Source organism: Archocentrus centrarchus, chromosome 12 (assembly GCF_007364275.1).
Source record: "Archocentrus centrarchus isolate MPI-CPG fArcCen1 chromosome 12, fArcCen1, whole genome shotgun sequence".
Lineage (NCBI taxonomy): Eukaryota > Metazoa > Chordata > Actinopteri > Cichliformes > Cichlidae > Archocentrus > Archocentrus centrarchus.
Window position 1 is genome coordinate 18,986,042 of NC_044357.1, and position 19,843 is coordinate 19,005,884.

At 38.5% G+C, this 19,843-nt stretch overlaps 1 protein-coding gene across 1 annotated transcript in view; it reads right to left on the reverse strand.

The window, feature by feature from the left end:
• lpar1 (lysophosphatidic acid receptor 1) overlaps nt 1-18,800 on the reverse strand; it is a 36,098-nt gene extending 17,298 nt beyond the window's left edge. The window contains exon 1 of the mRNA XM_030743197.1: nt 18,400-18,800. The gene's annotated coding sequence lies outside the window, so the exon portion shown is untranslated. The remainder of the gene's footprint in view (nt 1-18,399) is intronic.
• Nucleotides 18,801-19,843: the final 1,043 nt, after the last annotated feature.

The window sequence follows — 19,843 nt, forward strand, 5'->3', positions numbered from 1 at the left end:
TCAGTGGGACACGCAGCTAAAAACATGTTTTTTTTGTTTTTTTTTGTTTTTTTTCCCATCTGGTCGAGGTTTACGAGTGTTTATGCTTAAAAAAAAATCCATCTTAGGAAACTGAGAAAATAAGCAAAAACACCAGCAGCATCATCTCTCTCTCTCTCTCTCTCTCTCTCTCTCTCTCACACACACACACACACACACGCGCACGCACACACACACACACACACACACACACACACACGCAAACACATGCAAAATACTCACAGGAGCATATGTGTTTGTAAGAATGCTCAAGCCCCAAACAGATGCTGGCTAGTCTCTCTCATGCACCTCAGACCGGAAACAGGACCTCAGGGCAAGGGTAGTGTGTTTGCGTGTGTGTGTGTGCTAGAGATACAGACAAGGGGTGAGACTTGAGAACTCAAGTGAGATGAAGAATGAAAGAACGAGTATTGGAGGTTTTGGGTCAAAGTCCAGTTTTTTTGTTTTTTGTTTTTTTTTCTTTCTTTTTTTAAAAAATCCTCTTCCTTTGAGTTACCTTCCCCTGTAAGCATCCAAATCCTTTGAAGCAGCTTTTCCTTCTGCAATGACGCACTCTACCAAAACTGATGTGCAAACATGAAGAACCTTCTTTTCCCCCTCCTTGGCTACATGGCCACATGCATTAAAGTATAAACTTGGTATAAATACAGCCGAATGATTCAAAATATGTACAATATATTATATACCTACATTCCTTATCCAAAACAGGTGTATATTAGACATTGCAGTGCACCAATGGCTGTAAAAATTAAGTCATAATCAGTTAAGCAAATGGTTTTCTGGATTTTATTCCTATATTTATTTTCTTAAAGGCCAGTAAAGAACTCCAGCTGCAGCCATATTTTCTTGGAGTGCCAGTAAACTGTTATTTTGGTACATTGTATTAGCATTATCAAATTATTGCTAATACTGGACTGTTCCAGACAAACTGGATGTATCTGCTTAATTTCTGAACACTGACATGTCAAAAACAGACAGCATCTGAAAGCAGGGCCTCCTTTTTCAGATGTGTTTTCCTGTATGCCTGTACTTATCTATTTATCGGTGTTTTTGTTTCTTTTTATAATGGCCATGTTTACTCTTTTTTAAGATCAGGCAAAATATTAAGCCTTATTTAAAGAATACTTCAAGTTTTCCTAAAACTGTGTAAGCAGTCTACATCATCATTTGTTAATACAGGCCATTTCATATACCTATGGACAGGTTTATTAACTTCTTTGGCAACACAGGTCAGGTGCTTCAGTGGTTGAGATCTTACTTGTCAAAAAGATCTCAGTGTATTTTTTTTTTTTTAATAAGTTTTCTGAGACCTGCATTAAGTATGGAATCCCACAGGAGCTGCTCCTTTGTCCACAGTTGTTTTCACTATATGTGAAACCACTGGGTAGTCATGCAGTCCTTTGGGATTGGCTTTCATTGTTATACTGATGATATACAATTATTTATACCAATTTCTGCAGAAAATAGGTCTGACTTAGTTAGAATCATGGCATGTTTAACTGGTGAAAAGCTGGTGCCAGCAAATTTTAAATATTACTGAACTAAAACTGGGATGTGACTGGACCAGCAAGACTAATTCTGCGTTTACATTAGTACCCACTCAGCGCAGCTCAGCTCAACTCGGCATGGTTTGTAGGCATCCCTATTAGTTTCCTGGTACCAGGTACCAGGTACTTTTTTAGTACCCCCCTCAGCCGGGTTTCCAAGTGATCCAAGGGAATCCAAAAATGTGACATCACAGAACAGCACGCCACTGATTGGCCAGGGAGTGTCGTCACTATCTAACTCCTTCATCAGAATCAACCACGCCATTTTTTAAAACCCGACAGCAAGAAAACGGAGGCACACAAACCTACAGCTTGGTTGAATGAGGAGGTGCAGACATTTCTGTGGTTGGTGGCAGATGAGACGAGAAATGAGAAAGTTTATCATGAAGTCTCCAAGCTAATGGCTGCTCACGGGTACTATCGCACAACACAGCAGTGTAGACAAAAGCTAACACACTTTGAGTTGCATTCAAATTACGTCAAGAGACTTCTACCTGCGTTGCTATATTGACTCCATCCACACTGAGGTGGTGCTCAATTGTAATGAAAACAAAACAAGACCATGGTGAGTTGTGTCGTGGCGAGTCGTGTTGTGGTGAGTCGTATCGTGGCGAGTCAATTATGTGGTTCATGGACAGGGTAAAGAATCTTTGTGTTTTTTTTTTTTGATCTGACACTGAGCAGCTTGTTTCCATCTCCGATGAAAATCAGATATATTCTGTCGCTCAAATATGCTGAGCTTCTATTCCATGCTTTTGTGACATCTAGGTTGAATTATTGCAGTGTTTTACTTACAGGATTGCCCACGAAGAGCTTTAGAAGTGTGCAGGTGGTTTAGAACACAGAAGCTTATATTCTTGCTGGTTTGTCTTAATATGACATTATTCATGTGCTTGCTGCTCTACATTGGCTTCCGGTTCATGCCAGAGCAGATTTTATCCTGTATTCCATTTACCGCAGAAGTTGGATGTCGGGGCTGAGAGCGACATCACTCCTGAGTTGTTCCAGTAGTAAAATCAGAAATGCAAGGAAAAACAGGATTTGTTTTGCTCATTAGCAAGGTAGAGCCATTCATGCATCACTAGCAGTTTTTTTTTTTTTTTGGCACTTAAAAACACTGCTGCTTTCATAGATAGAACCTTGTCAGTGCTCTACATTTGGCTCATTTAGGAAGTCAGAAATACACAACAGTGACAGTACAGATTGAAAGTTTTACAGTTTTATTATTATTTTCATTCAGTGTTGCCATCTTGGATTGTTAAGTCAGGGTTGTTGGTGCTGGTCTTTCCAAGTTGGAACTCTGACTTCTGGGGGCATTCCAGTTGAAAATTACAACTGGGAATGTGCTATTAAATTACTGCTGTTGACTTATAAGGAGCACAAAGTTACTTAGCTAGTTCTGTGAGACCATTCAAAAATGCCTTTCAAAATGTGTTTTAAGCTAATATAAGGCAATCTTGCAAACAGTAACATTTTGAAAAGACTTACTGTGGAGGAAAATTGACTGCAGAAGTATACAGTGGACTGACATTTTAAGGTAAAAATCAGCAGCATCTGGCCCTTTAAGGAAACTGTTTGTTTTTTTAAGCCAAGATTTCATTTAAAAACACAAAATCTCTATTTCTGTTTATGCAGGCTGTACAGCTTCTTTCCAAAAAAGTGTGTTACGTGTGAAAATAAAGCACATTTTTGCTCTGAAAGCAAACTGCTACATTTCTAATATTATCCCTTTCCTGTTCATGATACATCTGTTATTTCCTTTTCGTGTCTGTAGTTCTTTTTCTTTTTTTTAATTAGAAAAGATAATATCATCCCTGCATGTAATTTTGATTTTTTTAATAATGACTCATGTAAGGCGGTCACTCAGTGATAATGAGTCATTATGAAGAGGAGCTGAATGACAGCAGCAACACTAATTCAAGATAAATTCACAGCGATGGAGTCTGCCTTTACAATGACCAGAGCAGATGAAAGCCCATGTCGTCGTCTGCAGTTTATGGCCATTAAATGTCTGGAGAGAGCAATCAGCGGGACATTAAAGCCTGAGACTAGTCATGAGTACAAGAAAGTGAAGGAAGTATCAGTGACCTCACATTCATCAGAGCTGCAGAGGGAGATCCTGTCATTGTGTGTGTACAGTGTGCATTTGTATTTGTGCACAACAGCCGGTAGCTGCATACTGTAAAAGACTGAGGAGGAAAAAGGACGTAGAATTTAGTTGTTTGCGTTCCTGCATAGAAAAATATAAAAAGAGAGACTTATTTTTTGGAGAATTTAAGTGTGTTTGAGAGTGAGAGAGGAATATTTGGAAGTGAGTAGAAGAGAACAAAATGCTCACTGTGCCCGAGTGTGTGTCGACACACTCTCTTCATGCTTGTCAGTAATGTGCGGTAAACTCTGGCTATGTGGAGTGAGAGAGTGAAAGTGTGTTTTGTGTGTGTAAGTGTCTAACAGGCTCTGAAAGGACCACCCTGGAATCCATACATGTGAGGTCATCACTCCAGGAACCAAGAGCAAGACTGCATCCGTATACTGTCAACATACGCCTAACTGACAGAAGCACACGAGAACACTGCTATGCACATTACGTATTCACACCACAATATAATGCTAAATATGATGCAGCCTCACAGGGTGAGATCATTTTCACCTTTGAAATGTTGAGAGCTGCTAATACTTAACCACAAGACCGCACTGCTGCTCGAATATGCATTCCTTACCACATATAATGCATGCTGAAAGGAGCAAAACTTTAAAACAAGGTAAAGAAAAGACCTAGAGTTTTTTTTTAAATGAAAAAGTTTATGTAAATCTTCAACATTTTTGCTTAAAGCTGGCTGTAATAGGAATGGATTTATGATATTTCAATCTGTTAACACATTTTATGGCATTAGTAGAGCTTGACTTTGGAGTGAGAAAAAAAAGAAAAGAAAAAAGAAGCACTGAAGCAGGACAGCCATGTCAGCATGTGCTACAAAGTAGCGTGTTTATCCAGCTCATTCTCGCTGCAAGGACACTAAATCTGTCTGGTTTTTTTCCACCCAAATTACACACAGTGTGTCTTTTTGCATGAGCGGTTATACAGCAGGTTTAGGTAATAGTCACATGGATCTGTCACATCTGTCAAACACTCTGGGTAAACGTGATAGTTCAGTCCGCGGAGTAAATGCTGTGAACTCAAACCCCAATCTTTACTAAATCTAGTTTTAAGTGCCTGAAGTGAAAATAAAAATGTGAGTTACAGATCAAACAAATGAAAACCAAGCAAAACAAAGTTTAAAAAGTCAAAGCTCCCAAACAGGAAGCTAACCACAGTCTTCTGGCAGGCAGATCAAGCACTCAGCCTGATGCTTTTGAACTACACTAGGTATGAGGAATTTGAAGAAATAATTCTTGGGTACAGATTTCCTTTAAGAGTTTGTGCATGACATTAAGAACTACTGTCAAGACAAAAGGGATACACTAAAAATGTAGTTATTTTAGTCAATTTTACTGCTGGCGTTTTGTGTATGTACATGTATCATATACAAGCACATCACATAGCGAGCAGAGAAAAAAGAATGCGTGTGCATTTACAAAGTTGTAACTTTATTGACATCAGACTGGTCAAGATCTGACTGTAAATCCTGTCTTCTGTTCACATGTTACAGGCCAGTTGTTACATACAGATTCCAGATTTATACATCAGATTAATAAAGCAGCCCTTCTGATAGTAAACTCCATCTGAGCTGTCAAGACTCTGCAGGAGAAAAAGGAGAATTCCCATTTTGTGATAAAAGAACAAATTCTTACTTTAGGAAATGAGAATTCTCCTTCCACTGCCTGACCATGATCTGATTCACCCTGTTTCCTGAGAGAAATGCTTGTCTGAACTCTATGCTTGTATTATTTTCTTAAGTTACACATAAGCGAATGTGCTGTAGTTAGTAGATGACGCTTGTCATGTCGATCCATTTGCTACCCATTTGTTTGCGCCGTGCTTAGTTAATTGCGCCGATCATTATTGGACTGAATTGGCTCTGAGTTCATAAATTGGAACATGATTATTGTATTACCCACAGGACTCTCCACTCCAGTCAGAGCTCTTAAGCATTGCAGCCCCGTGTTAATTTGTTCAGCTGGGTAAATTTTGCCCTTACTATTTTTTTAAGAGGCTCCATAGTGTAGTGGTTTACTCTTTTGAGATGAAAATCCCTTTGATGTATTGTCAGAAAGGGTGTAAAAATATGCCAAATCAAACATATGAATAGGGGATTGGCTGAGAGTAGCTTTCGTTTATGTGACTATAAAGAAATCAATGTTACTTGTGAATTTTTTTTTTTTTAACCACTGGTCTGAGAAGTGCTGAGATAAACCAACTTTAGTCAGTGCCACACTAGATGTTCACTAAACACTGAACAGAGCAGAGTCTGCTCCCGTTCTCTCGACAATCCATCATCCAGCCTTCTGGTTGCCGTTGTTAATATGCAGTCCTGAGAGAAATAGCTTTAAGAACAACACCCCTGAATGACATGTTATTCTTACATAGAACAAGAGTTTAGTCTGTGGTAACGAATATTTATGCGGACAGACAATGAGGCCAATCCATGATCGGATATTTCATACTAAGCTACATATAGCCCTCGGAGAACTAATGAAAGAAAAGAAAAAATAAATGCATCCAACAATGTTTCCAAGAATAGGGATTTCACTCATAATGATCTGTAACTCACTTGTGCATTAAAGACTGTATATGAAGTACTGTAGTCCACAAGTCCTCTCTTTTCTAAATGAGTCTCACTGATGTGGAGTTTCACAGAGAAACTATGGAGAAAAGTTTTGGAGCTCAGAGAAAAAATATGAACATTTGAAGTTTGTTTACATGTGAGGTCACACCAAAAGAAGCTCATGTTCCATACAGAATCCCTGCAGTTCATCAGCATTGTATTCCTGGGTGAGTTCTTGGCTCTAAGGTTTCTAGCTTTGAGAGGAAGAATTATTCGTTTTCATGAAAAGTCACGGAGCGTGTAGGAATGATTAGAGAGAAGCATAAATTATAGAATAATTACAGAATAAATGAATCCTTCAGTGCACAGCAGGGGTGCAATCTTGATCAAATAAACTATTTTTGGTACAAAAAATGAATCCTGTGGAGTATTTTCCAAATTATACTTTGTTGTGAATATTTTGTGAGACAGAGACAGAGGGGGAAAAAAAAGTGTCTTCTCTGAAAGCTTGTCCTGCCTATATTTACTTTAAGCCTGCCTCAGAGTAGTAAGTTAACACCTATCCTTCTCTCTAATGCCTAACACTAACAATGTTAGTATATATATTTATATTATATATATATATGCATCTTAGAGTCTGTAAAGGAAGCAACTTCACTCAGTCTGAGTAAGCTGTTGTTGACCCTTACTTTACACCTACCCTACTGCTAAGCAAACTGGCTGTTATCCACTGAGTTTGTATTTTAATATTTTATAAGCAACTGATTGACTAAAATGTCCAAGTTTTTTTGAAAGGTTGTGCTAAACCACAATACATAGTATCAATCATGGATCATAGCTACCCATGTGTTAGAAGGCGGACTTCAAATTGGTTCTGAAAATCATATTTTCTACATCTCAATGCCACTTTAGATTAACTACGGGATGTTTATTTGCAGGCTAGATTATTGGGAATTTTGCATGCGCGTCTAATCCATGGGTAACACAAGTGAAACCAAAAAGCCTCATAACTTTCCATGGTTCTTCCATCCCTCTCCTCCATAACTGCCTAAATCTCATTCCCTTTCTTTTTTCATCTCTCCTCTTTGCCCTTCCTCTTGTTTCCCATGTGCTCATCTTCAGCAATCTTTTTCTTCTCAGCTTTCCTCTCCTGTCGCCTGCTCCTTTTGCTCCAGCTCCCTCCCTCTCATCTTTGCCAACTCTCCACACAATGTGCCCATTGTTTCCATCACTCCCACCCCAGAAAGCAGAGAAGCTGGGCTTCTACAAGCTAGCACACACACAAACAGTCACCCACATAGGCTTTCATTCTTTAACTTTCTCTTTATCATTACAAACCACACACACACACACACTCACACACACACACATAGTCTCAAACAGTTGCTGCGTACCGACAGAACTCAGGACAAGGGTAGGATTGAGAGCCTGTGTTGAGTCATGAGGGACTTCAGGCGTGTTGGGCTGATTCACAACTCATCAGTGGATGATACCCTTCGAAACACTTAAAGACTTCCATCTCAGCACACAAAGCCCCAAACTGTCATTGGAATAGAATAAAATAGAGTAGAGTGTTGTCCGTAGTACACAAGGCCCACACTTTTTGTGGGAATATTGGAGGAATCACACACTAAATATCCCACAATGCAATCCACCAGTGACACCCAAAACAGGCATTGATTGTTGTAATATTCTCTTTAAATTTGTGTTTGGTTCTCTAGAAGTAATGTGAATGCACTAAGTAGTGCCTCCAAACATACACTATACTCTTTAATCACATACAAATATGCTGAACAGTGATAGGCTAAAACATTATTGAGTATAGAGTGTGTACTATAGAACAGAATAGGATCGATAAGGTTCAATTTGCTTTGAATATTATTTCAGTAAACCCAAAAACAAAGTTGCAATCAAGTGACCAAAAAACTATGGTGACCAAAAAAAAACAAATTGCTTTTTTTTTTTTTTTTTTTAAATGTGCTTTTAAAATAACGAGAAATCATATTTCAGGCCATTCAAGAAGCTGGGTTTTGTCACACCACCAACAGAAGCACATTGGGAGCATTTACTCCTGGATGCAGTCTGACAAAGTAATGTTTTATTTAACCGGGAGAAGGAGTTAACTCCTAAATTACACAGAGAGAGAGATGGAACGGGTTCACAGTGGCTTCTGGTTTTTCCAAACCCACTGACAGCAATTTGCTATTTCTAAATAATGGCCAGAATCATAAATAACATATAAAGGCTGTTTTAATTTGCCTATAAATTCTCACAGGGATCATAGCTTTGGAAAGAGCAGTGACAATCAAAATCAGGCTCACCAGTTATTAGCTATGTAGCAGCATGTAATATAGCCTATCATTGTGGAGCTGTCATGTAACTAGTTTTAAGATCTTTCTGATCTGTCCCACATGTTTAGGTAAAGCTGTTTATTTATGCTAGATGGAAGGAACGAGATCATTGCAACTTCTTTCACTGTTATATTTACCCAAAGCAAAGGTATGTTTTAAACATGAAACTGTACAAAAAAAAAAAGTTTTCAAAGTGGAGTACATGTGTTTATAGCTGAAAGCAAAGTAAGGCAGAAAACTTAACATGAGCACATGCACATAAATCAGAAATACACTTGAGGTGATAGGAGAGAAGCCTGAAATCAAGGAAATGAGAAATATAAAAGCACCTGCTTGAAATGTGGATGCTGTGAGGTCTTTAGAAAGACAAACTACTGCATGATGCAAGGCAAGATGAATTTTATGCACTTCTGATGCATAAAGATGTATATATACACCAGTCATTTGAATGCGTTTAAAGCTGTGTAAAAAAAAAATGTTTTACAACAAGTGGTTTGATTATAATAACTAAAGTATTTAACAATGACTGGATCCAAATAAATCCAAATAAACAGCCTCTACCATATGTATCAGTTTTTTTTCTGGACTTTATTATTGGGCGTGTTCTCTAATGAAATTGCACTATTAGAGACAGATTCCACAGATTACATCACCAGAGCTCAGATGCAATATGGGATTGCGTCAGTGTGGTCTGTCGAGATTTCAGAGTTTGACTCAAAAGTGTTCTTCAAATTCATCACTTTAACGATCTGGCCTGTCAAAATCATTAATGCTGTGCAGTGAATAAAAACAAATGTGTGCTTGTGGTCATATTTTACAATTAGGGTTCATATGTGTATACATCTATATCCTTATCTACACTTAACTGGACACTGTATTCGGTACACGTCTCTAGTACCAGTCTGGACTAACTTTTGCCCTCAGAGCTGCCTTAATTCTTCATAGCACAGATTCAGCAAGATGCTGGAAACATTCCTCATAGATTTTTGGTCCGTAATGGCATGATAGCATCACACGACTGCTGGATTTTTGTTGGCCACACATCCATGATTGGACTCTCACGTTCCACCACATTAAAAAGGTACTCTGTCGGACTGAGATGTGGTGACTGTGGACGCCATTTGAGAACAGTAAATTCATTGTCATGCTCAAGGAAACAGCTTAAGATGATTTGAGCTTATCCTGCTGGAAAAAGATGGGTACACTGTGGTCCTAAAGGGACGGAACATTCAGAAACAACAGATCGACTGTAACATGTCGAACATGCTCAGTTGGTACTAAGTGGCCCAGAGTGTGGCAAAAAACACCCCCCACACCATTACACCACCTTAGTTTAATTGCTGTTGTTTTATATCAGCTCACTCCTTAATCACACACTGGATATTTTCTTAGTTTTGGACTCTTCTCTGTAAACAGTAGAAATGTTTTTGTGTTGAAAATCCCAGAAGATGTCTAATCAGATACTTAAGTAACACTATGAGGGATGTGGGAGTCGTTTTTGATCAGTTTATGTCTTTTAATACCCACATTAAAAGATAAGTAGAACCGATTTATTTCATCTGCTGAAAAACTAGTCTATGCAATCATTACTTCAAGGCTGGATTATTGTATCATTATTATCAGTTTGTTCTAATATTAATTAATCCAAAATGTTACAGCAAAAGTACTACCAGGGACAATAAAATGGGATCATGTTATGTTATGGTTGAATGAGGACCCAAATACAAACTCATAGACAGGCTGATTTGAACAAAAATCTAACCTTCATTGTGGATGATGAAAAAGTCCAAGATCTAACTCCAAATGCTGAGGCAGAGAGCACATGGAACAAAATCTAAAATTACATGAAACAATGTAAACACAGGCAGGTACGACACAATAGAGAACTAAAGCAGGAATTATGCTTCCCCTGTCCGCAAGTCAGCTAGAGTCCACTCAGGTCCCAACGACGTAAATTTCATCATTAGATGATTAGCATGAGGGTCCATGCAGACATCTGCATGACTGCCTGTTTTTTGTGATCACGCAGTCATCAACAGAGAATTTATATTACGATGAACCAACAACATGCCACCCTGGTAGCAGACGTCAAGCAAATGTCAAAGAAGTATAACAGGAATGAATACTTGGCCATTCAGTCTCCAGCTCTCTGTGTCCATGTTAGTGACAGAGTACAATCGAGGCTTAAGGGCCATTTTATACCCACCATGCGGTTTCTCATCAGATGACAAAGCTGATGTCAAGTTGACGTTACATCTGCTGTCACTAGCCGCCATTTCTGAAGGTCGGCCACCTGGTGTGTTGTGCCACTGCTACTGTAGCTGGATTGAATACACGGGTGTACAATTGTGTCAGTTTTTCACCAATGTTTTAATGGTATATCAGTGCAGAAGCTCAGAGATTCACAGATTATACAAAGGGAACAGTTTGAGACTTTGTGGAAAAAACTTTGCAAGAAAAATCATCAATTTTGTTGCTTCCAGTTTTAACTTCTCCTCATTCTATATCAGTGCTGATGTGGAGGTATTGTCTGAGTTACAACACCTATCATTCAGGAGAATACTACAGTGGTTACATGTGCCGTAAAGGTGAGCATAAATGGATGTGAGTGTGTGATGACGTTACCGGTGGTGATCAAAGCAACCAATGCGGCAGGTATACTGATGGCTTGAGGCAAACAGGCTTTGAATACACACTGACACACAGGGGGCTAATGGGGAAGGAGACACAGCTGGGGAATTAAACAGCCTTAAACTAAATCATGGTAACGAGACAATGAAAGTAAAACTAAACAAAAAGTGCAAGAGAAAAGAAACTACCAAAATCAAAGAGGAAAACCAAAACTCGAGAACAACTAACACAACAACAGACTCAACAACAAGACATGGGGACATGGAGGAGGCAGGATATTCTAAAACAAGGAATTAAATATGAACTATAACTTTAAACATAAAGAAAACTAGATTGCAAATCAAAAACTAAGAAAATCTAAGGATAAAACTGAGACTATAACCGCAAAGAAAACAACCTGGAAAAATCTGCCATAAGAAAAAGAATGCAAAACTTAAAAACTCTGGCACAAAAGCCCAGGATTCATGACAGATCATATTACTCCCATATTAGCTTCTCGTCATTGGCTCCCAATTCAGTTCAGAAATTAAATTAAAATTCTCTTTACATACAAAGTCTTGAATAATCACACCCCATCATATCTTAAAGACCTCATAGGACCATATTATCCTAAAAGAGCACTACTTGTGGTTCCTAGAATTTCTAAAAAGTTGAATGGGAGGCAGAGCCTTCAGCTATCAGGCCTCTCTCCTGTAGAATCAGTTTGGATTTGTGAGACAGACACCCACTCTACTTTTATGATTAGGCCTTAATCTTTCCCTTTTGATAAAGCTTTTAGTTTATAGGCTGGATCAAGTCACCCTTTCTCTTTCCTCTTCACTTTCTTCTTTTTTTCATGGCATATGGCTGCCCCTCCTTGAACCTGGTTCTGCTGGAGGTTTCTTCCTATTAAAAGAAAAAATGTTCGTTCCCACTGTCACTAAGTGCTAGCTCATAGGGGGTCACTTGATTGTTGGGGTTTCTCTCTTTGCCTTACAGAATAAAGTGCCTTTAACTGTTTAACAATTCACATAACTGATATTGTGAATTGGTGCTATATAGCTAAACCTTTATTTAATTATTGTGTGCCTATCATCATTTGGCTGAATGGAACAGTGAAGTAAGAGTAAACTATGTCTGCATGACAGATTATACTCCTTTATCAAACTGATGAAGCCAGCAATGTTATGTAACATGAAAAAAGGTTTGTGTCATTGTTTCACTTCAAATTGAAAGTGCTGAAGTGCAGAACCACACAGTCATAATAATACGGTGCCAGCAGGCAGATTCATGATTTCTGCTGGAGTGAAAAATAATTTCCTCATTATTGCATTTCTTAGTTCCTTTTTCTTTTGCATGACTAACATCGGACACCTTTGACATGTTATTAACCCTCATCTGCCGCAAACCCACACATGATCAGTTGCAAGGAAGGAAGTAAATGAGAGGACATTGGGGAACTATGTGGTGAGGATCTACGTTTTAAACCATGTTAGCATGAGAGCCACCGAATGTTTTTGTCTCCAGTTGATGTGGTCTAGCGTCTGGCAGCACGGTTCTACAATACTGCATCATTGTGGCTTGAGCTCCTGACAATGTAAACATCACATGGATGAACACTTGACTTTTGGTCACACTGACCAATATCATTTTACCTTCCTAATATCTGCTTTTCAATAAATAAGAACTTGTAAGTCATGTGGTAACAGAATGCTACTGTTCCATATTTTGGTGTGGGAAAGCATGCATCATATATGTTCAAAACACTTCACAGTAAAAACACTGCAGTAAATTATGGTTTGTTCATATTACTTATGCAAAATTCTCCCCATCATGCAAGGGATTGTGTATTCTTGCCTAATTCATGTAAGCATTCTGTGTGCATTTTCTTCATATCTGTCAGCACTAGCTAAACTGTAGAGTGAAACAACAACACCAAGATGACAGCATAATAATATGTTGGCACTGATGGCTGTGAGCAGTTTGTGTATAGATTTATAAAACTGTATACATCCGAGTATCTGTTTGCATGCTTTAAATATTTATGAACATGTCCCACGTCACTAGGGGAACTGAAGTTGACTTGAATATGATGTCAAAAATATTTACTTTCCTAACAGACATTCTTTGTGTTTTATTTGTAAATATGTAACCATAGTTTGACTGACAGCTGAAAGCCTCCTGTCAGAACCATTTTTTTGTTTGTTTGTTTGTTTGTTTTTTTACATTTATCTAGTTTAAATTAAAAAAAAAGGAGAGCTAGATGATGGCAATGGCAAAATGATACGGAACTGTCCACAAAGAAATGAGGAAAACCTTTTAACACCTGTATGGACCAACAAGTTAATTGATTTTGCAAACAGGCACACATTGAGTGTCATTTTCAGATATCCTGTCTGCTATTATTTTATTGACTGTAGCTGATACTAAATATGACCTAACATTGTGGCTATACTGAGTTGCTATGGTTAGTTAGCTCTTCACTTTTTTTATATTTTCTGTTTAACTGAGCTCCTTCTTTCACAGTTACTTCATTCTGTGCAACTGTATTTATTTTATTGTTGTTTTAGGTTTGGATTTGTTTTTTTGTTTTTTTATTCATTTTCTGGCTGCTGTGACACAGGAATGTCCCAACATTTGGGATAAATAAAGCATTTATTCTTATGTTTCCTAACATCAGCAAGATACATGACACTGGAAACTAAAGATGTGCTCAGGACTGTGCAGCGACTGAGGAGCATTACATCTGTAATTCAGTTAATCAACATGCATGTGCATTTAAATGAAAGTAAAGAGGCTTCAGAGATAATGTTACTGACTGTAAAAGCATTTGTAACTACTTGTTCTATCTTGTGTATATTTTTATAGCTGTGTTAACAGGCCAAACTCTAGTTGTAATTACTTCCCTGTTCAAATGGCCCTTGAAGAAATTTATTTTCTGCAACAATTGCTCACAAAATGTAACTCTGCTACCTGCATGAATGTGGAAGCAATCTCGACCTAAAGCATAAGAATGGGTGGAATGTAGGGTTTAATATTTTTCCCGAAAATGACATGAATCAAATCCCGGGAAATGACGAGCCATTTCCCGGGAATCCCGGGAAAAAGTTTATTTATTTTTTTATTTTAATTAGGCCTTCTGTAGCCTGTGTCGGCCTTAACCTATTCTGATATTGTAGAGGTAGCTTTCCAGCTATGTCCTGTTATGCCCAGTAGGGGGCAACGTCGGCTTGATTAACGCAATAAAACCTACATCTCAGCATTGGAGTGCTCGAGCTATGCGGTGTTGTATCGTTCCTCAACACTCCCTTAACAAATATAATTCGAATATTCCTCCATTGTACATGGAATTATACCAAGATATTTTACAACTGCTGGTGCAAAACAATACGGTTCATGTCCACAGCATTGATAATGGCTCAGCCACGCTGTCGTGGCGACATCTGTTGCGCTATATCTCCACCAGTGGAACGCTGTAATAGTCATTGAAAAGTTAACTACCGTACTACACTATAATATGACATAACACAGGGCCTTGAGTAATGCACCACGACTTGGTCATTGCCATTCTGGCAACAGCAAATTTATAACACCGTGTCTGAGGGTTAAAGTAGGTTCGCTGTGAATCGTCTTTTGAAAAACTGGCCAATCCTTATAGCCTAAAAAATATATATTTTACTCAACTCCATTTTAAAAGCGAAATATGTTAAAGCAATCTATTTCATGATAATTTCTTCACCCATTAGGCCCGTATCCTAATTCATGATTGTTAGTAAGCGGCTGCAAACGAGGAAAAGAAACACTCGAAGTTAAACAGATATTTCTTTATTGTTCAGGGCAGGCATATTTTATAGGCTATATAATGCAATATAACAATATATAATAATATAAAATTATATAATACAAAATACCTTAGGGTAAACACATTGCCTACGATTTCAACAAATTAAAGAGGAAAAAAGTACAACTGTGTAATACCTCTATTAAAACGCTTGAGATGAAGGCTGAAGCCTTAAACGGAGGCTGAACGTGCCTGAAATGAAGAGTAATGCTTTTCGCATTAAACGAACCCTTCTCTCAATATTTCCTTAAATTTAACATTCTGAAGCTTTTTTTTCTTTCTGAAAGTCAAATCGACGCGCACGACTTTTTTCCCGGTTTCCCGTCTAACGTTTCCCGGGAAACGGGAAATGGTTCTGATCGCATTTCCCGGGAATCCCGGATCCCGGGATTAAACCCTAGTGGAATGCAGGTCCTTAGACAAGGGGGAGGAGAAATCATGCTCTCAGTAATCACAACACAGATGTTTCAAGGACCTTGTCTTTTGAGGGATGTCAAAGCCCATGAGGGGAAATACAAAACAGTCATCTTCAGGGGAGACAGTAAGTCTTTGCAATGGGAGTTTTGTTTAGGTTGACAAAGAAGGTCAGAAGTCAAAAGAATCAACTTCTCTGGAACGACTTTCAGATGTGTGTTTCTGTAACCCCCCATAAAATCTATCAATGAGAACTTTAAGGACTCGAGGTGTCTCTCTCAGCCGCTTTACTTTACTGTCTCCATATTTTAAGTGCACTTGATGGTAAATGAAAAACCATTTATGGTATTTTTAGAAAAAAAAAACTCATCATTTAGTACACTACATACTAGGAGTTTAACTGCTTTCACTTTAAATCATTATCAATTGGTTTTTATACAAGGGCGTCATAACTCTTTAACTCTACAGTAGCTGTGTCAGCAGTAAAATGTTGCATGATATGGATTTGGTCTGTGTCACAGAGTGTTGCACCCAACTTGCAGAAAAAGCACAGTTATGTTTGTTACTATAGGATGATGCTAAATGATAGCAGTTTCACACCAATTTCAAACTTGTATTTTAATAAAGATGAGAATGACTTACATAAGTAACATCCACAGTGTACAAACCGTCCTGGTTCAGTAAATAAACACTCAGTGTCCCATGGCCCACTGAGAAATTTCTCAGTAACAATTAAGAATATTACAAATAAATGTGAAAGAACGGTGAAACGCTGTATATTGTTACCATATCCCACCACTGTAAATGTTGGATCTGTCTCTTGTTTCTTACTTTTAGTGCATTTTATGATCAGATTAAAATGGAAGTCCACATTGATGTTTTTCAAAACCTAGCGTCCACTTTAAAAAGATCAACATTCAACAAACTGTTTAAGAGAAGTCTTACATTCTGGTTGGTGTAGGCTGTAAAAAAATGTTGAGAATGTGGAATTAATGATTAAAGTCACTTTGAATTTATCTTCAGGAGTGCCAGTGGTCCTCTCACTCCCCTGTAGCATCAAAGACCCCCTGAGACGTGGGACAGTGGGTGGTAAGTAAGCAAAGGTCTCACGCTCTCTTGCAAATACACAAAAAACACACCCACTCAGACACAGTGACACCATTTGAGCCCCAAATTAGTGTTAATTAGGGAACATCAAAAGGCACTGACAGCATGTATCAAGCACTTTTTTAACAGAAGACCTTTACAATCTGTTCAAATTGACTTTGATGACATAGAAACTTTGTGGTCTTATCACATATCTTGGGTGCATGTGGAAACTTTGATAATAAGGAAGGTCATTAAGTCAATAAACTAACCGTTCTGGTCAGATTACAAGGTTAATGTGGGTGTTTATTATTATTTTTTTAATGTTAATTTGTTCTGAAGGTGGTAGTAAAAGAATGGTCACATAATGAGCTCTAACTACCAGTGACAGACACTGAAACTAGCAAGCAGCAACACATATGTGAAGTCTTTTCTCACCTCCCAAGTGAGAACATTGCCAACTGTGTTTATTTGAATGCATGACCCAGCCTAAGGTAAAGCTTGCACAAATACATCCCTGAGGATAAACTAGACATATGTGCCTCAACTGATATCTTTCAGGAAGCATTAAAGTACTCAGTTATGCTTGTTATCTCTTGTAGAGATGTGAAATGTTTTATTTTCAAATGGAAATTTGTCTTGGGGTGGGGGTGGGGGCTGTCATAAAGAGAATCCAAGGAAGTACAGAAATCAATATCTACCTTGAAGCCTATGTCATCAAGATGATTTAAATTCAGCTTAATTGCTGATGAAGTTAAAGTTTGAGCTGACCTCTCAATTACATCCCAAAGGTCTCAAGGGAGATTCAAAACTTTCCATTAAGAGTGTTTCACAGTTGCCTGGCCAGTAATAGAAAGAGTAGCTTTTAAGATGTTGCTGTTCTCCAATAAGAGTCACCAAGAATTCCACAAGAGCGGTTTCACCTACAGTTAACTCGAATGATTTTTCATAACTGATTGAAGAACAACAGAGCATCTGATCAGAAATCAAGCCTCCCAAATGCAGTAATGATAGCTGGTGCTGAAAAAAAGGATTTCTCATTTTTTTACTTTTAGAGTACAGGCTGTGACTCTGATTTAGCCATTTCTGCCCTTAATTCATGCATCTAAAATGACCTATGTGGATTGCTCATGCTGGTTGAAGGCAGAGTCAAGGCGTTTTCTTTAGCCAGACGCCAGGACCACAAGAAATGCTTGAGGATTATCAACGTGCTGGTGGTTTGGTCATCTGTAGTCCTCACGCTGACAAGTGTTTTCTCCTGACTAACTGATGCTGGTTACATTGACTATATAATAAAGAAATAAAGAAAACTAAAATAAGATCACACACTCTTTATAAGCAGATCAGCGTGGAAAATCTAAACAGATGTCAGCATTTTTTTTTAAACTCCTACACCCAACGCCCACTTTTTTATTTGTTTTCTTTTCCGCCCATCTGCAAGTGTTGTTCCAATCGCAGAGTTTGATAACGAGCCCAGTTCTGGCGCAACAAGTCCTTCATTCCAGCAGAGTCCCGTTCTCACCCTGTATAGGCGCACAACGCGCGGCTCCTGTTGAAATAACGGAGCGCTGAGGGGCTCCACGCATCTGCTAACACCATCAAAGCGTTTATCTGAACGGACTGCTCTAACGCCACGTCTACGTGGCAGGTATACTTTTGATTATGAAAAGATGCCCACGTTATGCATACATGTATAAGAAGACACAGTACTCCGCATAAATATATATACATTTGTTTTTCCCATGTATCAAATGTGAATTTGTGAGAAATCTCTCAGTAAGTAGAATAAGATGTGAAATACTTACTGTGTCCTGCATGCAGTGAGAGCAGTGGGTTGGTGGTTTAGCTTACTCCCTGACTGGTTCCTGGATGTCCAGCTCAAGTTTGATCCGGGGTGCCTCAAATTCCTCCAACAGACAACTCATACAGACTGTGCCTGCGCAACTCTTGAGTCAAAGTCGCAGCGGTGTAATATAAGATTTAAAATCCATGCAGCCAGGTAACCCTTTCATTTTATGTCCGTGCAGAAGAGCACAAGCGCCGTCAATTTTCCCACCACTATGTTGCGATTTAAAAAATATATATATTTAAATGGAAGTTGTTTTAATCTCCCCCCCAGATGTAGAAGCCGCTTCGCTCCCTGCTCCGTCTCCGTGCCTCTCTGCGCTGGCGCGGCTCTCTCCTTCTCTCTCCCTCTCTCTGTGTCTCCCTGACCGACAGACTGGCACACAGACTGTACAGCACGGGACCTTTGTCTTGCACGTGACGTCACTCACACGCACACCCACACTGAAAGAAACGCCATATGTTTTTAATTAAGATATGAGAGGCATACATTCACAAAATACACAGAAAACACTACACGCGCACTGCAAATTTATTTAGAGAACAAGATAATACAGCTTCAGCTAAAGCAAGACCTGCAACAGGGTGATGGCTGTACATTAAAACACAATGCACAGAAACCAACTTTAATACAGATGAATGTGTCACAGAGAACTGTGTGCTCCATTCCCACAGCTTACACTCAGGACTTTCTGAAAAGCGCCAGTCTAAGTGCAAATAACCAAAGAAGAAGAAGAAGAAGAAGAAACAGCCTTTATTGTCCCACAGAGGGGAAATTTGGGTGTAACAGCAGCCGCAGTTATTATAAATATAAGTAAAAATATAATAATTCACACTATTAAGAAAAGAATATAAAGACACACTGGAATAACCAGAACTCTCTTTAGTTATAATGCACTAGTGTGCCAGAGGTAGCAATAAAAGTCTACCTCTGGTACTGTGAACATTGACCTCCTGGCTGAGAAAATGGTCTTTTTATTAGTGATTTTCCTCTTGAGCTCAAGAGGTCAAATATAATTTTGTATTTTGATCAGTAAAACCTGGTTTAAAAAAAATCAATATCATGAAATCATATGGCTCACTTTGACCAGGACAACACTTGCAAGTCAGAAGGCTAAACAAGCAGAGAGAGTGATGACTCTTTGGTAGCTAGATAGTGTTGCACTGATCCCCCTTCTGATACACAAGTCATCTTTATTAACAGAATCTGCTTATTTATATGCAGAATCAGTAGCAAAAATATATTTCCTACCAGAAGCTTTGTCGTATTCATAGTCTATTTGTAGGCCAAGTTCTATTGATCAGTCATATTTGGTGGGATCCATAGATTATGTATATGGGAAAAGATTGATTGCACGTGCCAAAAACTAATTTTGTAATCACTGGCTACTGTCAAGATGATTT